General features: G+C 37.9%; 1 long non-coding RNA gene across 1 annotated transcript in view; it reads left to right on the top strand.

The window, feature by feature from the left end:
• Nucleotides 1–17,653, top strand: part of LOC129734764 (uncharacterized) — a 329,354-nt gene that overhangs the window by 255,918 nt on the left and 55,783 nt on the right. Inside the window, exon 2 of the long non-coding RNA XR_008730369.1 lies at nt 17,356–17,428. This is a non-coding gene — a long non-coding RNA (uncharacterized LOC129734764). The remainder of the gene's footprint in view (nt 1–17,355; nt 17,429–17,653) is intronic.

Raw genomic sequence — 17,653 nt, 5'->3', positions numbered from 1 at the left:
CAGCTATGACTAAAAATTTGCAATCAACCTAAGCAGAAACTCCTGTTGTTTTTTGGGTTTGGTTTTGGTTGGGGGGGGGGGGGGAGTTGTTTGTTTTGTTTTGTTTTTTTCCAGCTCATGGCTAAATTACTTGCACGGGCTATTCTTTTTCAGTTTTAATTTTCAAGACGACCAAGCGCAACAGTTGTCCCTATGTCATCTGAAACTAGCCAAGAGGCATCTAATTCCAATGTCATAATTAGTTTGCTGCATTGATAATACAGAATAATGAAGGTGAATCAAAGTTGTAGTTAAATCTGCATTTAGGTGTCTGGGCTGCACTGCTTAAATTAACTTTGCAGCTGCAAGAACCTGAGGGTGGTCTGGCTTTTACTCAGCATCTGTAAGGATTGCTTCACAGTGGACTTGTCAGTCCTAGCTGTTCTGCTTACTTGAAAATTTTGTGGTATAGGTAGTATTGGACAGGATAAACACAGTCTCTTTAAATGAGGGTCTTGCTCAGACATACTTCTTTAATCTCAGAAGACGACAACATTTTCCTATTCAAGGGATACCGACACAGAATATTTAGAAGGAAGCCAATTAACTCAAATTCGGTGTATGCGAGAGCTTCCTATAAATAATTAAGTGATTTTATTTTAAATCTGCCTCAAAAAGAGTGTTATAGTGACTTTTCTCCACCTGCTGAAAAATCAGTACAACTACTGCAATAGCAATTGCTTGTGGTTCTATCCTACATCTTATTCAGCTATGCATAGATTTAACTTTATCATGCAAATAATCCCTCTACAGTGGAATTCCTGGTTTAACTCTACCTTAATACATGAATAAGCCTTTTTAGGATCCAGGTGTAGCTCACTACGATTGAATTATTGTCATATACCTAAGAAGAATGATCAAAAATACATATATAATCAAGGGATTATATATAATGCTGCCACTGACACCAATTTCCTTGTTATTTGATATTTAAAGAACTTGTAAATAAAGCTGGCTAATGAAATAAAAGTCTATAGAGAATCCTAATTTAACTGAGTTTCTTTAGTGACAAATATGAGAAATAAAAAATGTTGTGCTTACTTTAAACCAGCACAGCTATGACCCAGATTTCAACATGACAGTTAATACTACAAAGCATTTTATCTGCTGAAAAGTTTTTATATTGCTTCCCATCTAAAACGATATTGTGCTTTTACCCCAAATATGATTAAAGTCCTTACATTAGAAAACATGATTTTTAATAAAAGTACTATGAAAGAGCTTTCAATTACCTCATGACAGAAAAAATCTCATCTATGCTGTATACAGAATGGATGTATCAGGGGAAAGGAATAACTAAAAGTGCACTGGCAACTGCAAAGTAATATTTTCTAACTTTATACTTTTTTGTAACAAATATTTTTTATTGTTAGTTTTCTTTTTTCCTTTATGCTTAATTAAAAAAAAAATATTTCTTGCCACATCAGTTCAGAAGACTTTGGAGGATTCCTGGCCATTTTGCCTTTAACCTCAATTTGCTATTGCTTGTGCTCTAAGATCACATCGATCAGCTTCCTGTAGAAATGTGTTATATTCAGAAAACGTCAGAGAGACGGGATGCTGTTGTGAGATGATGTGAAGAGATGGGAATAGGCAGAAGAACACTTCGGCTTTTCTTCTGTAAACCTATCCTCGGGAACTTTGGCTTCACTGAGACAGTATTGGACTACATTATGGCTTCAAAGGACTTAAAGTAGGGATCCTAATTTTCTAACACTCAAGAGTTTTTTTGGTGGTGAATTCTATTAATATATTTGATTTTTTGAAAAATGCACTGTATTTTATGATAGTAGTACATTCAAGATATTTTTTGTTTTGCTACAGAACATAACTTTTTGGATACGTACATATTTGACATTTTCCACAATGACAGATATGTTATTTAGATGATAGATCTTGACTAAAAGAAGAAGTAGAATCATAAAGGGAAAAGTTTAGTGCAGTCCTGCTCCAGGGTGCATTTTATAACTTATTCTTGATTTATTCTTTTCTTTATTTTTTTATTATTCTTATTATTTATTCCTCTTGAAGAAGAAATAATTGCAAAATTTTCAGGGTTTGGTTTGCAATTCCTCCCCTCCCCATTTCTTTTTATGATTTTTCAGCATACCAATGCCTGTTTTTTTGGGCATTTGGTATGACATATCATTAATGGATTGTCCTTACTGTTCTACAAGCATCGTTGAATAATTTCTATGTGATAATATGTTATTTTTATAAATGCCAAATGTTATTGAGTGCTCTTTGAATTCGTTAGATATATAAAGGAGCCAATAAGGAAGCAGAATTAGAAAACCATAGAAACAAATTATTTTTAAATGGGGAAAAAAATAAAAGAACCACAAACAAACCCTGAGGTAGTAACTGAATGCAATTTTTATATGTGTTTCATTTACCAAATGCTTAATTGTACTAAGAATATTGGTGGGTTTTATAAAAGAATACCTTTTGTCTGTATTGCAAATACAGAGCATCGTCACTACTGCAGTTGTCTCCAAGGCACAATAAGTTAGCTCACATACAAAAAGCTGGTTTTGCACTGATGTCTTCTGTGCCCAGTACTCAGAAAAAAACTTGTGTCAACAGCTTCCACTTTAAAAAATTTGCAGATGAGGCAGTATTTAATCTAGAGGTTTTTTTAAAAATCTAAGGTTAATATGGGATTTAATTCTCTAGTGCTTTGATAATAGAACAATTAATAGACAAGTTGATGAAAAAAAATCCCCTCTTCCCCCCCAATTTTTGTGACTTGATCTTAAAGGTCTTTTCCAACCTAAATGATTCTATGATTCTATATTTTCCCAAATACCAGAAATATATGAACAAAAAACTTAAGGTAAATTATTTACTGCAAGGCCATAATCAAACTTCTAACACCTCAGAAAATCAACTTTTTTCAAAAAGATCTAAACCCTAAAATTTTTGGTGAGGAGAAAATACTTATTCTACCTCAATAAAGAAGACAATATTTGTAAATTTCATTTGTTCTGTTTTGGAGTGAGGACTGAGGCCTGGGAAGGAGTAGGGGGCTGTGACAAAGAGCCAGAGCAGGGATATGGAGCTAAGGTGAGGCCCCAGAGGTGGCAGAAGTGGGGGCAGAAGAATCAGCCCAGAGTTTCCCAGTGGCAGGGACCAGGGGGAAAGATGAGGCTGATGAGCTTCAGCTTAGCTGTAGCTGTGGGCCCAGCCCCAGACCCAACTGCACCTTGTTTTAAAGGGGTCACAGGGGAGAACATTGGCGTAGCTGTGGAGTAAGGCCCTATGGTTTCTGACTTTTTGCTTTAACATTGATGTGAATCTTGGCCCCACGGCACACAGATGGGGGTGGGGGTGGGGGTGGGGGGTGGGGGGAGAGTGGCTTCAGGGCAGCCACTGGCACAACTGTGGGACCTATCCATCATGGTTTGGTCTCAGGACCTGGCCTCCATCCACAATTTGAGTCTCAGGAAGGTGCTTTGGAGGGGGAGCATTCTTGGGTGGAGAAGCTGGGAGCTGGGGACACACCAGGTGGGTCAGAGCCCTCCCTGGAGGGCGCAGGCCCCGGGGGAAGGGAAAGGGCCAAGGAGGTAGGTGGGCTGGGCCTGTCCCACAGCAGTGCAACAAGGGCATGGCCAGGACAGGTGTGCCCTGGGCCTGTCAGGGCAGAAGGAGGCAAGAAGGGCCCTGGATGGACCTCAGTGTCCTCAGGCAGGGCAGGGGCCTGCATCTGGCATGCATCTGGCTGCCCCTTGCGTCCACGTCTGGGTCAGCCCTGGCTGCTGCTTTTGCCCATCAGTCTGCCAGGAACTTTTTTTCTGATGAAGAATGAATACTAACATTTGTATTAATATTAGTAGCTCATATTAATAGAGGAGGACAGTACTATTTGCTTTACTTTTGTTTTATCCCCCCTATGATTTCAGAGTTCTTTTTACAGCTTGGGTTTGTGACAGCATTGGAATAGAAATTGCCAGACTTTATCAAATGCAAGGTAAAACAACTGTGATGCCATTCTAATAGGTGAAAAAGGGTTAAACATATTTTTACTTTATCTGTCCACAGGGGCCTGTTTACTAGAGCTTAGATCTGTACGAAACAGCAGCCTGAAACCCCTCTATTTTCCTTCCTGTACTACTACATTCCCACTGGGGCAATGCCATGTTTCTTGATATTATTCTTCATCGTGCTGCCTCTAAATAGCAATACTGCTGAGAATGACTTTACAGGAGGAGAAGCACTGATTTAATTGGCTGTAAAGTCATTCCTGGAAGGCTGCCTGCTTGTGCCATACCCTAAGAGAGAGACACTGTTTCAGTCTGGTGAAAATGAGAGTAGGGAAGTGACAGGTCTTAATAGGCAGTTCCCCCATCTCCAAATGCAAATACAACCCCTAGCTTGATCACCTGCTGCCACCTTTCTGGTCTAATACACACATGACTTTGAATGGCCTAGATTGACCATGAATGTGGGATCAGGAAAGAATTCAGAGAAACATATTCAAAGAAAAAATATCTTTCAGTCCTATAAAACACATCAGGTACAAAAAATTTCATCAATCTATTTCAGTATCATTCCTGCTCATCTACATTGTGATCTTTCACACTCTCTTTAGAAATGGCAAATACTCTCTGGCCACTTCAGACCAAATTTATTTCTCCCTGTCTTATTCCTAGCATTTTTGCAGAACTTTGAATTCTTGTTCTTTAAGAAAACTGATTGAGCTAAATTAGGCCTCAGATTTGCTATATATTAAAATTCCTGATTTTGATATAATTGTTTACACTTACCTGTTTTAATTTGAGGGATAGATATTTTTCCACCTCTTTGGAGCCAAAGGCTCCTTGTGTTCTTTCTTGAACAAAAGCAAATGGTTAGATACAGATTATTGCACTATAAACTTCATTTGAGTAATACATATTTTTCACAGTCTTTATATTGCATCTTAGTCTGAAGTTTGTCATCTAAAGATGCCAGTAAACACTCTCTTTATACTCACGTATCTTGGGAATGATTATCAGATATTGCTCATGGCGAGCATTGTATCAGCAAGGAAAATTTGCTCTTAATAAACAAGCAGCTTTCGACAGTAAAATCTCTTTGCCAATAAAAGTCACATTTTCCAATTCTATGCTGAAAAAAATCACTGTGAAGGGAGAATTCTAGGTATATGCTAAAGTTTTGTACAGTCCTTCTTATCTTTCAAAATTTTTTTTAGTGAAAAGATAGCAGTCTTAAGCCTTCTCTCTGGCACTTATTCTAATTTAGGCTAAGTACCTCCAGGCTGGAGAAGATTCAAATTCTTATTCCCTTACCCTGCTTATAATAAACACAATATTATTTTTTCAGTGCTTCCATCTTTAGAGATATTCTACACACTTTTGTAATCTAAATCTGAAGATAGCTAATGTTAGGACAGTGTTATGTTGATGCAATTAAACAGTTTCTAGCATCTAAATGAAGTTACTCAGATCTAGGATATCTCAGCATGACAGTTGTTTGTATCACATTGAAAATGAAGTTGGAGTTACTTGATTCCTTCTCACTACTTTTTGTTTTGGGTGTAAATGTGTCTTTCTTTTAAAAAGTATGCAGTGGTTTTGTGTTCATGAGTCCTAATTCTATCTAGGACCTCATCTGCTAAACAACCACACTGTTTAAAGAGATTTCTTGGAAAAAAAATTGGCTTGGCTGCAATCATTTATTCTGATAGGTTGATCAATTGTTAAAGAGCTCTCTTCTCTGTTGCTGGCCATGACTTCCAAATACCCAAAAATTTTTTTGGCATTGTGGAAATAACAATTTATAGTCTAGTTACCACTGAAAGAAAAGTCCCAATTCATGTGCTTCTGCTCCTTTTCCTGTGTTGGTGTGACATTCATCAGACTGTTATCAAAGAGATAAACTTGCAGAAAGTGAGACCATTGTTTTTTAAGTATCAGTGCTGAGCTCTCCAGGACTCATTGACTGTGTGTCAGGGGAGTGCTAGTGGAGACAGCAGAATAACATGACAGGGAGACATGCTCTCTTTTCTCAGATAACTGTTGGCTTTGCATATCTAAGACATGAAATACAATAAGTTTCAATTTCTATCATTTCAACACAAGAGTGATTATGAAGAAGACTAAAGGATAATCACAAGAGTATTAGCCCTAATGAGGTCAAATTGAAGTAAGTAACATTCATTCACATATATTCTTACGCTTTTGCAGTATTCTTCAATGAATTTATTTCCATGGCGTATCAGTGAGATAGCAGAAGACTGTCAACCCTGTTTACCAGTGACAAACCTGAGAGAGGCCTGGCCATAGTCGCATAGAAAGTCTAACAGAACAGTCTGTCTCAAAATCCGCTGGCAGCCACTCAGCACAGTTGATGGTTTTTTTTTCTCCAGAGCTTGTAACACTGTGTGACATGGACTTAGAAACACTGTTTGAGGGCTGTGACATTTGCTTTCACATATTTTGTACGTAAAGGCAGGAAATAAATGATCTGGAGAGACAAGAGGGGTTTTTTTTTTTGAGTATTTTTTTAAAATATCATAGGCATTTTAGAGGTAATTTTCTTCTGAAGCAGGGACCAGCCAACTGATCCTTTGGGGGAGTCTTGCAATATCATCCTCTTGATATTTATAGCACTGTAGTTCACTGTTCTCTTCCTGGGAAGGATTGTGTTTCTTTTTTCTTTCTTTTTGCTTTTTTTTTTTTTTTTTTTTTTTTTCCCCCCCACAAACAACGGTCACTCTTAAGTAATGGAGATTTTCCTGTGTCTGCGAGTTTAGGAAACCAAATAGAGGAGTTTCCAGAGCTCCCCTATGAAATTAAGCTGCACTGTTGATCTTGGTGATTTTTGAGGTTATGTCATCTGTGAATTAGACTCATAGCTATTTGATATACTGATATCCTTAATGATACTGGAATGAGAATTAAATGAGCCCTAACAGTGAAATTATTAAAAGAAACTGAGTAATAGAAAAAGGCTAGGGAAATGTAGGTAGAAAAAATACAGTGTGGGGAGGGATGAGGTTAAAGACACGCATGCCCCCAAATATAGGAAAAAGTTAGTCTTACCAAACTTGTATTGCACTACCACATCACAATGGTTCATCCTAATTATTTTTCTTTTGTTTTCTCTGTTTAGGACGTGGCCCTGTAATCTTCTCTTGTTTTTTCCTCTTTATTTTAAATGTACACAGACAGAATGTATTTATTACTCTTCAAGGAAACACAATAAATTAATCTTTTTAAAGTGGGTTGTACTTATGCTTAGTAAATAGAATATTTAGAATATATTTTAGGTATTAGTTTTACTTCTTTGGTTGGAAATACTGCTTTTTTTAAAGAATAGTTGAAGAAAAATATCAGTCTCAACAGAAAGGGAAATTATAATGAATATAAAGAAAGACTTGTAGTAGTGGTGAGCTGAACAGGTTAACAATTTTCAAGAAATGAAAGCCCATGTACTTGGAGCAAGGAAACTCAGTGCAAACAGCTAAAATGCATAATTTAGAGTAACAGATGATACTGGTAAAAGAGTAGATTAATTCACAAGGAATCTTAGATTTATAAAAAGGGGCAATAGGTAGTGCAACAGTTTTTTAGGAGATATTTTATAAATTCATATTGCTTAATCAGCATTCATGTGACATGATGATTAATTAAGCAACTTGAGTTAAAAAAAGTTAACTGGTGCTTTTATATACATAAAGAAAATGCTAACCGGTATGTAGCATCAGCCTAAGAAATCTCTGCGATACACACAGCAATGTTAAAATGTAATGAAATTTGTATTCAGGGTAGTCATTTGAATGGTGTCATTCATCCTGCAACACTGACAATATATATCCCTTACTATCTGCATATTTCTATTCATTTTGCTTCCAGTGTGACTGTGGAAAATAGAGCTGATATTGATTTGCTCCTGACTTCAGAATAATTGACTCAGTCCATTGTCGTATACAACCTTGTTTCATCACATTTGAAGGCATTGCATGATCATATCAAATAAATGTTCCAAACACTGATAGGCTTCCTTTGCAGTTTATACTACTTTGCATTTCTTTAATTTTAATAAGGTAAGTAATTCTGAAAACTCAGATACCTGTTCAGAATAATGGGTTCTTCCTTAGTAGGTGAGAGACAGCAGCACAGAGAATTAACACGTCAGAAATATTTGGCACCTTTCAAAGCTGAAACTGAGTTATTTCCAGTTTATTTTTTTGATGTCCAATAGCAATAAAACTCTGAAATATTTTGGTTGTTTCTTGAAAGCTCATAACAAGTAAGTAGGAGATGGGAAATGTTAAAAAATGCAGTACTTCTAGGTTTCAAGATAGGCTTATGCTGTTGGATTTTGCTTTCTTTGAATTTTGATTGCAATGCCCTGTACTCTAGTCATCTAAGATCAGGAAGATATCTTTCCTGATTCCGTATAGACTATTAAGACACTTGGCACCATGATGAGACTGTAAGCTAAATTTAGTACCATAGAAGAAGGCTGGAGTCAGCATTGGATTATCTAATAATTTTTTTCTCATAACTCAACATATATAACATTCTTAAATGTAATCACACTGCAACAAATACACTGAAAGTGTGTGTTGCTGAGTCTATCTCTTTACCTTCAGATTATCTAGCAAAAAAAAGGCAAAAAAAAAAAAAAAGGCAAAAAGCTATTTGAAAAGTAGCTGCTTTTAACCCTACTCTTCCTATCCTAGAGAAGCTTCAGAACTTCATTTTTCTGACATTTGGAAGTACTTGGCTTCTTTGTTTTAACCTGTAACTAACACTGTGATTTCTGATGACTGCAAATTTTAGCAATCAGAACTGGTGAGAAATCTGAACCATGACGTTAGAAAGGGATTCAAGACAATACAGTTGTGACAAAAAACCTGTCTTCATGTAGAAAACGCAGAAAATGTGTCTTATTACTTTATCATACTGAAATTTAAACTGAAGTCTTCAGTTTTAAACTTAAATTTTATGTAAGGAAATCTTTTAAAATATAAAACAAATATTAATGAATAGTTTAGAAAAAACTATTTTAACTTTTTTTAAAAAAAAAAAAAAATAGAAATGAACCCCTAAATGGATATTCCTAGTATTTCACTTGGTTACAGCATAAGGAGAAGGACGGCATATGGCTGTTATTCCTGTGCAAAATAAAAGTAGATAACTTTTTTTTTTCCAGGAAGCTATAATCTGAATAGGTGCATCTTATCAAGCTCAAATGTTTTGCATAAGTATAAATGTTTTAAAGTTCCATGAGAAGAGTAAAGGTATTGTTTTAAATTCAGAAATATCAGAGGTTTAGCTTTTCCTACTTTTAAAGTTAGCATAACTAAGCATGTCTTATAATCTTCATTAATTTCTCTTTCAAATTGTAGTTCAGTGAAAAAAAGTATCTAACTTGTAAGAAAAAAAAGTGATTAATCATTACTTACTCACAGTATTATTTTCTGTAAGAACAGGAAATACAGGACATATATTTTAAGTAATTCAGAAGGAATTTACAGTTTTTCAACTCCATGAGTACATTACATTTTTATCCTGCTTGCAGTTTTATGTTCAGATGATTGGCTCACATTTGTAAGTAATTCTTATCTCTTGGATGATAGTTACATGCCTATAAAATGTTGCAAAATTCCATGAAGATGAAACTGTCTTTGTTTACCTGCTGATATCAGATTGAAAAATTAATGAGTTAAGCAAGTTAGGTTTAGGATTAGGAGGAAGTGGGATCTCAGATGTCAGTGTGAAAGTGAGGCAAATGAGCTTTGGGACACCCTTTACCACTGATATATGCATGCTGGCAGCTTTAATAAATCCTGGCTCTGGTTACATAAGGAAAGGCCCAAAATGTTTCCCCAAAACCCCCACAAAAACCAGAAGAACCAGCCAATAGGTTCATGAACCAGAAACTTTATTTCAAGGTAAGTTTCAGGCAAAGAAGGTGTCTCAGATCTTCCCTTGTCCATGGTTTTGGGCAACTTCAACTGCTTGTGAGACTGTGGGAGACGCCCCACAGACTGGGCCTGTGCATAGCTGTCCTTAATTCAATTGCTTTGCAGAAAGCTACAGAAATCTGTGGCTGAGTGGCTGAGGAAAGAGGGGATGGGAGTGCACCATATTCTAGTTATATCTCTGTCTGGGCCTGAGGCTGTGAGAAACAGGACAGTATCAACAAACAGGAGTAACCACCTTAGGTCACCAGAGGCAACCTCTGTCCAGGGCTCTCGCAAGCCTCAGGCCAAGGCTGTCAGCCCTAGGTCTCCCTGACAGCCAAGAGATGCCCATCCTGGTTTGGCTGTCAACAACCCACAGTGGCATGGGCCACTCTGCCACCAGTCTGCTGCTAACTCTGACATGGCCACTACACTGCTTGAGTTGGTGCCAGGATCTGACAACTTCAAAATAGCTCCAGTCAGATCTCATTTTGAGTCCTTATGTTTATGTCAGTGTCCTTGCAGAAGGCTGCAAATCTCCCTGCCAAGTGGCTGAGCACAGAGTGTGTCATGGTCCAGTGGTGTCCTTTTCAGAGCCTTTTGCCCTAAAAGCAAAGGAGGAACAGCCACTATTTGTTGACCACAGACAGCCCCTGTTTCCTTCCATATGACCCTGTCATCCCTTAAGAGCATTTTGCAAATACCTCCTAAACACTGATAGGCTTGTGACATAGACCACCCCTCTAGAAAGCCTCTTCCAGTGTTTGAACACCCTCTTAGTAAATAAATGTGCTTCCTAATACCCAGTCTAAATCTCCCCTGGTGCAGCTTTGAACGATCCCCATGCATCCTGTTGCTGGATACCAGGAAGGAGAAGAGATCAGCACCTCCCTCCCCACTTCCGCTCTTCAGTAAGCTGCAGAGAGCCATGGGGTCACCTCCAGGCTCCTTTTCTCCAAACTAGACAAGCCCAAAGTCCTTAGTCACCCCTCATGGGACATGTCTTCCAGCCTTTTCACCAGCTTTGCTGCCCTCCTCCAAACACATTCAAGTACCTTAACATTCTTCTTAAATTGTGGTACCTACAACTGCAGACAATACTCAAGGGGAGGCCACATCAACTCTGAATGCAGCTGGCTAATCACCTGTGTTGACTGGGCAGTTACACTGTGTTTGATGCATGCCAGAATGTGGTTTGCCCTTTTGGCTGCTGGGGCATGCTGCTGAATAATAACTCATACTGAGTCTGCTGTCAACCAGCACCTGCAGATCCCTTTCTCTAGGGCTGCTCTCCAGCCATTCCTCTCAGTGATATTCTGTCGCAGGTACAGAATCCAGCAATTTGTCTTCTTAAATTTCATCCATTAATGATTGCTTAATGCTCCCATATACATAGATTCCTCTGCAAGGTCCCTCAAGAGAGTCAACAGCACCTCCCAGTTTGGCATCATCAGTAGACTTGGTCATGGTGCATTCAACTTCTGCATCCAGATCATTGTTAAAAAATACTGAGCTGAATTGGCCCTAGAATTAAGCTCCAAGGAACACCATTGGTGAGTGGTTGTTGGCCAGAAGTACCCATTCACTACAGTGCTTTGAGACCTGCCCTTCAGCAAGTTTTTCACCCAGCACACCATGTATCCACTCATCTCACAGTTGCACAACTTGTCCAAACAGATACTGTGAGAAACTGTGTCAAAAGCCTTACCTGCACCTGCTAGGCAGGTGACTTCATCATAGAAGGATATCAGATTAGTTAAATAGGACTTTCCCTTTGTGAATCCCTGTTGACTGTGCTTGATGATTGCATTATTCTTTAAATGCCTTTCAATAGTACTTAGTATGATCTTCTCCATAATGTTTCCAGGAACTAAAGTTAGACTAAGCAGGTGTGTAGTTCCCTAAGTCTTCCCTCATACCCTTCTTGTAAATTAGAATAACACTGGCTAGCTTCCAGTCATCAGGAACCTCCCCAGACTTCCAAGGTCTTTGGTAGATGATTGAGATGCATAATTAATAATTATTAAAAGTCAATAAATATTTTAATTTCTGTTTCCCAACCATCTTGCACTTGTTTCTGCACAGAAAGCATGTAGTGTGAGTGGGAAGTGGTTTGGGATAAATATTTGTCAGTTCGAGATGACTTCCTCCTCTATTTATTCCAAGACATGGAAAAGGGAAGGAATTTAGAATGACTAGGCTGTCAGGACCAAAATGTAGCCTGTTAAACAGTACTTAAACCCCCCATATGTATAAATGTTATTTACCATGCACAGAAATACAGCAGACTTCTTACAGAAGCCCTCAAATTATAACTTCATTAGCCTTAGTGCTCATCATCCAAAGCCTGATGCATATTCCAGAGACCTAGTTATGGGATCAAACACATAACACTATTTAAACTAGCAATTTTAAATTATTACTTTATTGTAATTCCCTGTACACTTAAATCTCAAAGCTTAGAGAAGAAAATAGAAAATACATAATCTGAATTTGGTTTGATTTGATCTAAGGGTACATAAGAGTAAGAAAGTTATACTTGCTAGCAAACATTAACTTTGACTAGTAGCTTGGAAGGTGACTTGTAGGCCACTTTCCCTTCTTAGATGGTAAACAGTAGAAAAAAGGCCTTTTAATTCTTTTGTAAAGCTCACTTTGCAAAAGAGGTTGTACATTTTCAGAAGCTTTCCAATCCATATTCCTTTGCAGTATTCTAGTACTTGTAAATTTGCAAGATGTATAATTACAGTGTAATGCCATTTCCTTTCTGTTTTATCATAGATCTGGATGAGATTTTCCAGTGAAAAATTCAGATTTTGGTTGACCAGAATACCTCACAATACATTTTTCTGTTGGGAAAGGAAAGAAATCAGATTTTAAATACTAACATTTTCAAAAACATTTTTTATTACATTAAGGTGTGATTAGCTCAGACACAACTGAGATCTCTTAGTACTCTAGTGTTACTCTGGGTCTTCTTTTATGTGCTTCATTAATTTATTAGCCTGGAAGGCCAGGCCAAAGAATGATCAGATCATTGAAACATTCCTGTTGATTTCAGTGGGGTTTGGATCAAGACCATATTGTATCTTCCTTGAATATTCAGGAGTCTTGGTGATGAGATTTTTATGTCTCTGCATGCTTGGACACTTGGAGGTCATAAATACCTAAATTCATGATCATGCTTAAGTTTAAATCCAGGAGGAAGAGACCAATTTAAAGCCATGTCATACACACTTTGTTGGTGTTTTCTTGAACTATTTTAGGAGACTGCTTTTTCAGCATCTTTCAGCTGTGCTTTCCCTTATAAAAAAAAGAATCTGAGGAACCAATAAACTTTGCTCTAACTTCATGACTTGATTTATTGTCACTCAGTCTTAACATAGCTATGGTTTTTAGGGAAAAAAAAAAAGTTTTCTGCCTGCCTGTTTTCAAGAACTCTATGTTGCATGTGGTGCTGTGCATTTAAAAAAACTTTTTTCTCAGAAACTGCTATTGTAGGATGGCAAAAATAGTTTCCCCTAAAGTTTAGAGGAAGAGAGTTTTTAGGGCAAAACATTCTTGGTTCCTATTTGGCATTTGTTGCTTTTCACTTTTATTTTTTCCTGAATCATTAGGAATATTGTGGCTTCTGAATGTCACCAATGAGATACAGAAAAAGGTGGAAGATGGTTATCAATCACAGCCTTCCTAGGTGGGTGGAAAACCCACAGATTCTATGTACCATGAGTAAAATATCACAGAATCACAAAACGGGTGAGGTTGGATCTGGACCAGCTTCCTTTCTCAAGCAGAGCTACTTAGAGCAGGTTTCCCAGGATCATGTCCAGATGGCTTTTTAATATTTCCAAGGATAGAGTTTCCACCACCATTTCTGGACAAACTGTTCCAGTGTTCAGCCACCTTCACAGTAAAAAGCTGTTTCCTGACTATCAGGCAGACCCTTCTGTGTTTCCTTGTTCCCATTGCCTCTTGTCCTGTCACTGGACACCAAAGAAGAGCCTAACTCCATTTTCTTTGCACCCTCCCTTCAGGTATTTATATACATTGATGAGTTTACCCTTGAACCTTCTTTTCTCCAAGCTGCACAGTTCCAGCTTTTTCAGCCTTTTCTCATAAGACAGATGCTCCAGTCCCTTCAATATCTTCATGGCACTTAATTTTTTCTTTCCAGTATGTCCGTATTCCATTTCTACTGAGGAGCTCGGAGTCGGACACAGTACTCCAAGTGTGGCCTCACCAGTGCTGAATAAATGGGATCACCTTCCCTGACCTGCTGGCAGCACTCCTCCTACTGCAGCCCAGGAAGAAGCTGGCCTTCTGTGTGGCAAATGCACAGTGGTGGCTCATGCTCAACCTAGTGTCCAGAAGGACCCCCAGGGCCATTTGTTCAAAGCTGCTGTCCACTTCCAATTATTAAATTTCATGAGGTGCTGTCAACCCATTTCTCCAGTTTATCAAGCTCCCTTTGGATGGCAGCACAAACCTTTGGTGTATCAGCCACACCTCCCAGTTCTGTGTCATCAGCAAAATTGCTGAGGCTACACTCTGCCCCATTCTCTAGATAATTAACAGAGACACTGAAGTTAGTATTATCTAGTATTGACCTCTGGGGCACCAAACTAGCTACTGGCCTCCAAGTAGACTTTATATTGCTGGTCAAAATGTGCTGAATTCAGCTGTTTTTTTCATTCTTAATTGACCTCACTATCTGCTCATCCAGCCCATACTTCGTCATTGTCTCTGTGAGGGTATTACTGTGGACCGGGTCAAAAGCCATATGCAAGTCTAGGTAGGCAATACCTGCCACCGTACCCTCATCTACCAAGCCTCTCATTTCACCATATAAATTTTTCAGGTTGGTCAAGCCTGACTCTCCCTTGGTGAATCCATGCTGACTGTTCCTGGCATTTTTTTTTGTCAGTGAACTGCCTGAAAATGGTTTCCAGGTTTAGCTGCTCCATCACCTTCCCAGGGGTGGAGGTAAGACCTGATGGGCCTGTAACACAAAACTTTTTGCCTGGTCTCAGGAAGACCTGAAGGGAGGTCTTACTAATTCAGACCAAGGCAAAGAAGACATTCAGTAGCTCAGCCTTTTCCATGTCCTCCTTCACCAGGACCCTTGTCACACCCAGTGGCGGGTCCACATTTTCTTTAGTTTTTGTTTACTTGTTGATACACTTACACAGAGTATTGATTTTGACACCCTTCACCAGATTCTGTTTCTGGGCTTTGATTTTCCTACATGCATCTCTGCATGCTTACACAGTGTATCTGTCAGTATTCCCCCTACCTGTCCCAGTTCCCACCTTTCATATACTCCCTTTTCATGTCTGAGTTTTGGCAAGAGTGCCTTGTTCATCCATGCAGCCCCCTGGCATTTTAGTCTGACTTCCTGCCTGTTGGGATGGACAGCTCTTGAGCTTGCAGAATATGATCCTTGAATATGAAAATTATTGCAGAGAATGATCATATTCAATAGAATGAAAAAAAGTACTTCTACTGAGAGTATAAAATACTTGGCAGTGGCAGTTACATTTTTTTGGTCGTATTTTTGGGTAACAGAAAATGTTTTTTTTTATTCTTGCTTGTCTTAGTTTAAAGTTAACTTTTCAGTAGTAAGTAATTAACTTCTTTGTGGACACCATGCACATTTAGAAAGTGTGGTGAATGTCCACTGTACATGAGGGAATCAATAGACTGAAAAGTTGACAGTCTTTGTGCATGTCCATTATTATTTTGTTCTTACTGTCACAATTTATGTTTCAGTGATATTATTGGTGTGTGTGTGTTTAGAACAAAGAGAGGAATCTGGCAGAATAAAGGCTACAAGGCCTGGACTAGCAGCATAGAGATGAAAACCTGATGCTTTTTTTGTTTTGTTCATGGTTGCATTTTAAGTGGAACATGTATTCCAGAGTCAAAAGAAGGGAAAAGGAAATACTGCAAGTGAACATGTTATCAAGGCCCATAGAGGGTAGTACAAGAACGATGAGAAGGAAAGTAGAGTATGTCTGGTCAGGCTAAGCCAGCTGTTATTCACTAAGAGTGAAAAAAATGGACATTTATGGAGTACAGGTGGGAACATGAAAAGTATTCAGGTACATAAAATTCAAGAAGGAAAACACTGATATTAGAAAAGACAAGGAGGCATGTTAGAGCTAGAAAACAAGGGAGAAAAGACAAAAACATGTTACAGAGAAGAAGTCTTATGATGACATAGGTAAAGCAATAAGTAAATAATACAGTGCACAAATACCAATCTCAACCCCACCAAAAAGCAGAAATTTCCTGCTTAATACAATAATGAGAAAAAAAAAAAAAAGTTGTGGTTTGGGTTTTCTGAGTTGCTTTTTCCCCCCACAAGCTATCTTTTATTATGGAAAAACAGATACACCATCATTTGTCCAGACTATTTGCATGTCATGAAATAGAGCATTTGGCAGCCAAAGTAGGCTTTTTGCCTAAAGGGTCAACAAGCCAACGCATTCCACAAAAGCAGAAAGAGAAGGAGATGTGAACAAGATGAAGAAGGAACAAAAGAAAAAGTCAGCTTAGAGAGGAATACCATTACATGATAGAAATGCTGTTCTCACAAAAGCAATTATCTTTTCCTCCCAAGTTACAAATAATATGAAATCAGACCAGTGTGGAGCTAGGAATAATTAAACCTATCCAAAAATGAAGTATTAATATATGCACAACTAAAAAGAAAGATGCCTTTTAACTCTATCTTCCTACAGTGATATTCAGATATATGATATGAAGATGATTCTCACATTTATTGTGTACTTGACACTCACCAGTTTTTGCTTGTGTAGTTTTTACAGCCTCTATAAGTCTGACTTTTAGTGAAAAACAATTGAATGAGTTACAGTGGACATCCATATGGTAGAGATTTACACTGGTTTGTGATATGTGAACAGATAGTTTTACTGTTGGCAAGGCTACAGTTCTGTTTTCACAAACTGTTAAGGTAATTAGCTGATTAACACAATGTCTGTGCAAGTACTTCAGGTGTTTGGTAATACCACTGGTGTAGTTAATGAGTGAATATATGAAACTACATTTTTGCACTAAAATAGTACATTGAAAAAGACTTGGTCCAGCAGTGACATAACAAGAAAGGGTTTATAATTAAGACAATGTGGTTGAAAACACAGTTGTTTGATGATCACTTTAATCAGAAAATATCTGATTCAAGTCATTTATGATCTAGACTGTCTTAACAGCCGTTAGTCTAGAAATGCCACTTTGGTTTGCTACCTTTCAGTGATAGCAGTTTGCTGAAGTTATTTATCGTCGGTGTACTAACTTTTCCTGTTTCTTGAAACCTTCAGAATTTATTTGTGTTACTGCAGAAAAGCAAATAAAACATTTCTTATTTTGTCTTTCAGGGAAATCTTGAAGAGTCTTACACTTTTAAACCTCCAGCCACTGATGGTTCTGTGAAGACATTGCAGTGAGGTGGTAAGTTGGTGTAGATCTCTTGCTTTAATCAGCTAAATTGTCATTTCAGATTTAAATGCTAAAACAATATCCTTCAGTGTTTTGACTGTGTGACAAAACTTGAGAAAGGTTTTCTTGGCTTTCTTGGCAAATTCCCAAAATTGTAAGTCTGTGACTGATTTTGTATGTAGGAATTCTGAGTCACAGAGGCATTAGATTTGTTCTGTATTTACAGAGCATCTTTGT

Source organism: Falco cherrug, chromosome Z, assembly GCF_023634085.1.
Source record: "Falco cherrug isolate bFalChe1 chromosome Z, bFalChe1.pri, whole genome shotgun sequence".
Classification (NCBI taxonomy): domain Eukaryota; kingdom Metazoa; phylum Chordata; class Aves; order Falconiformes; family Falconidae; genus Falco; species Falco cherrug.
This window is presented reverse-complemented; position numbering and strand designations above follow the sequence as displayed.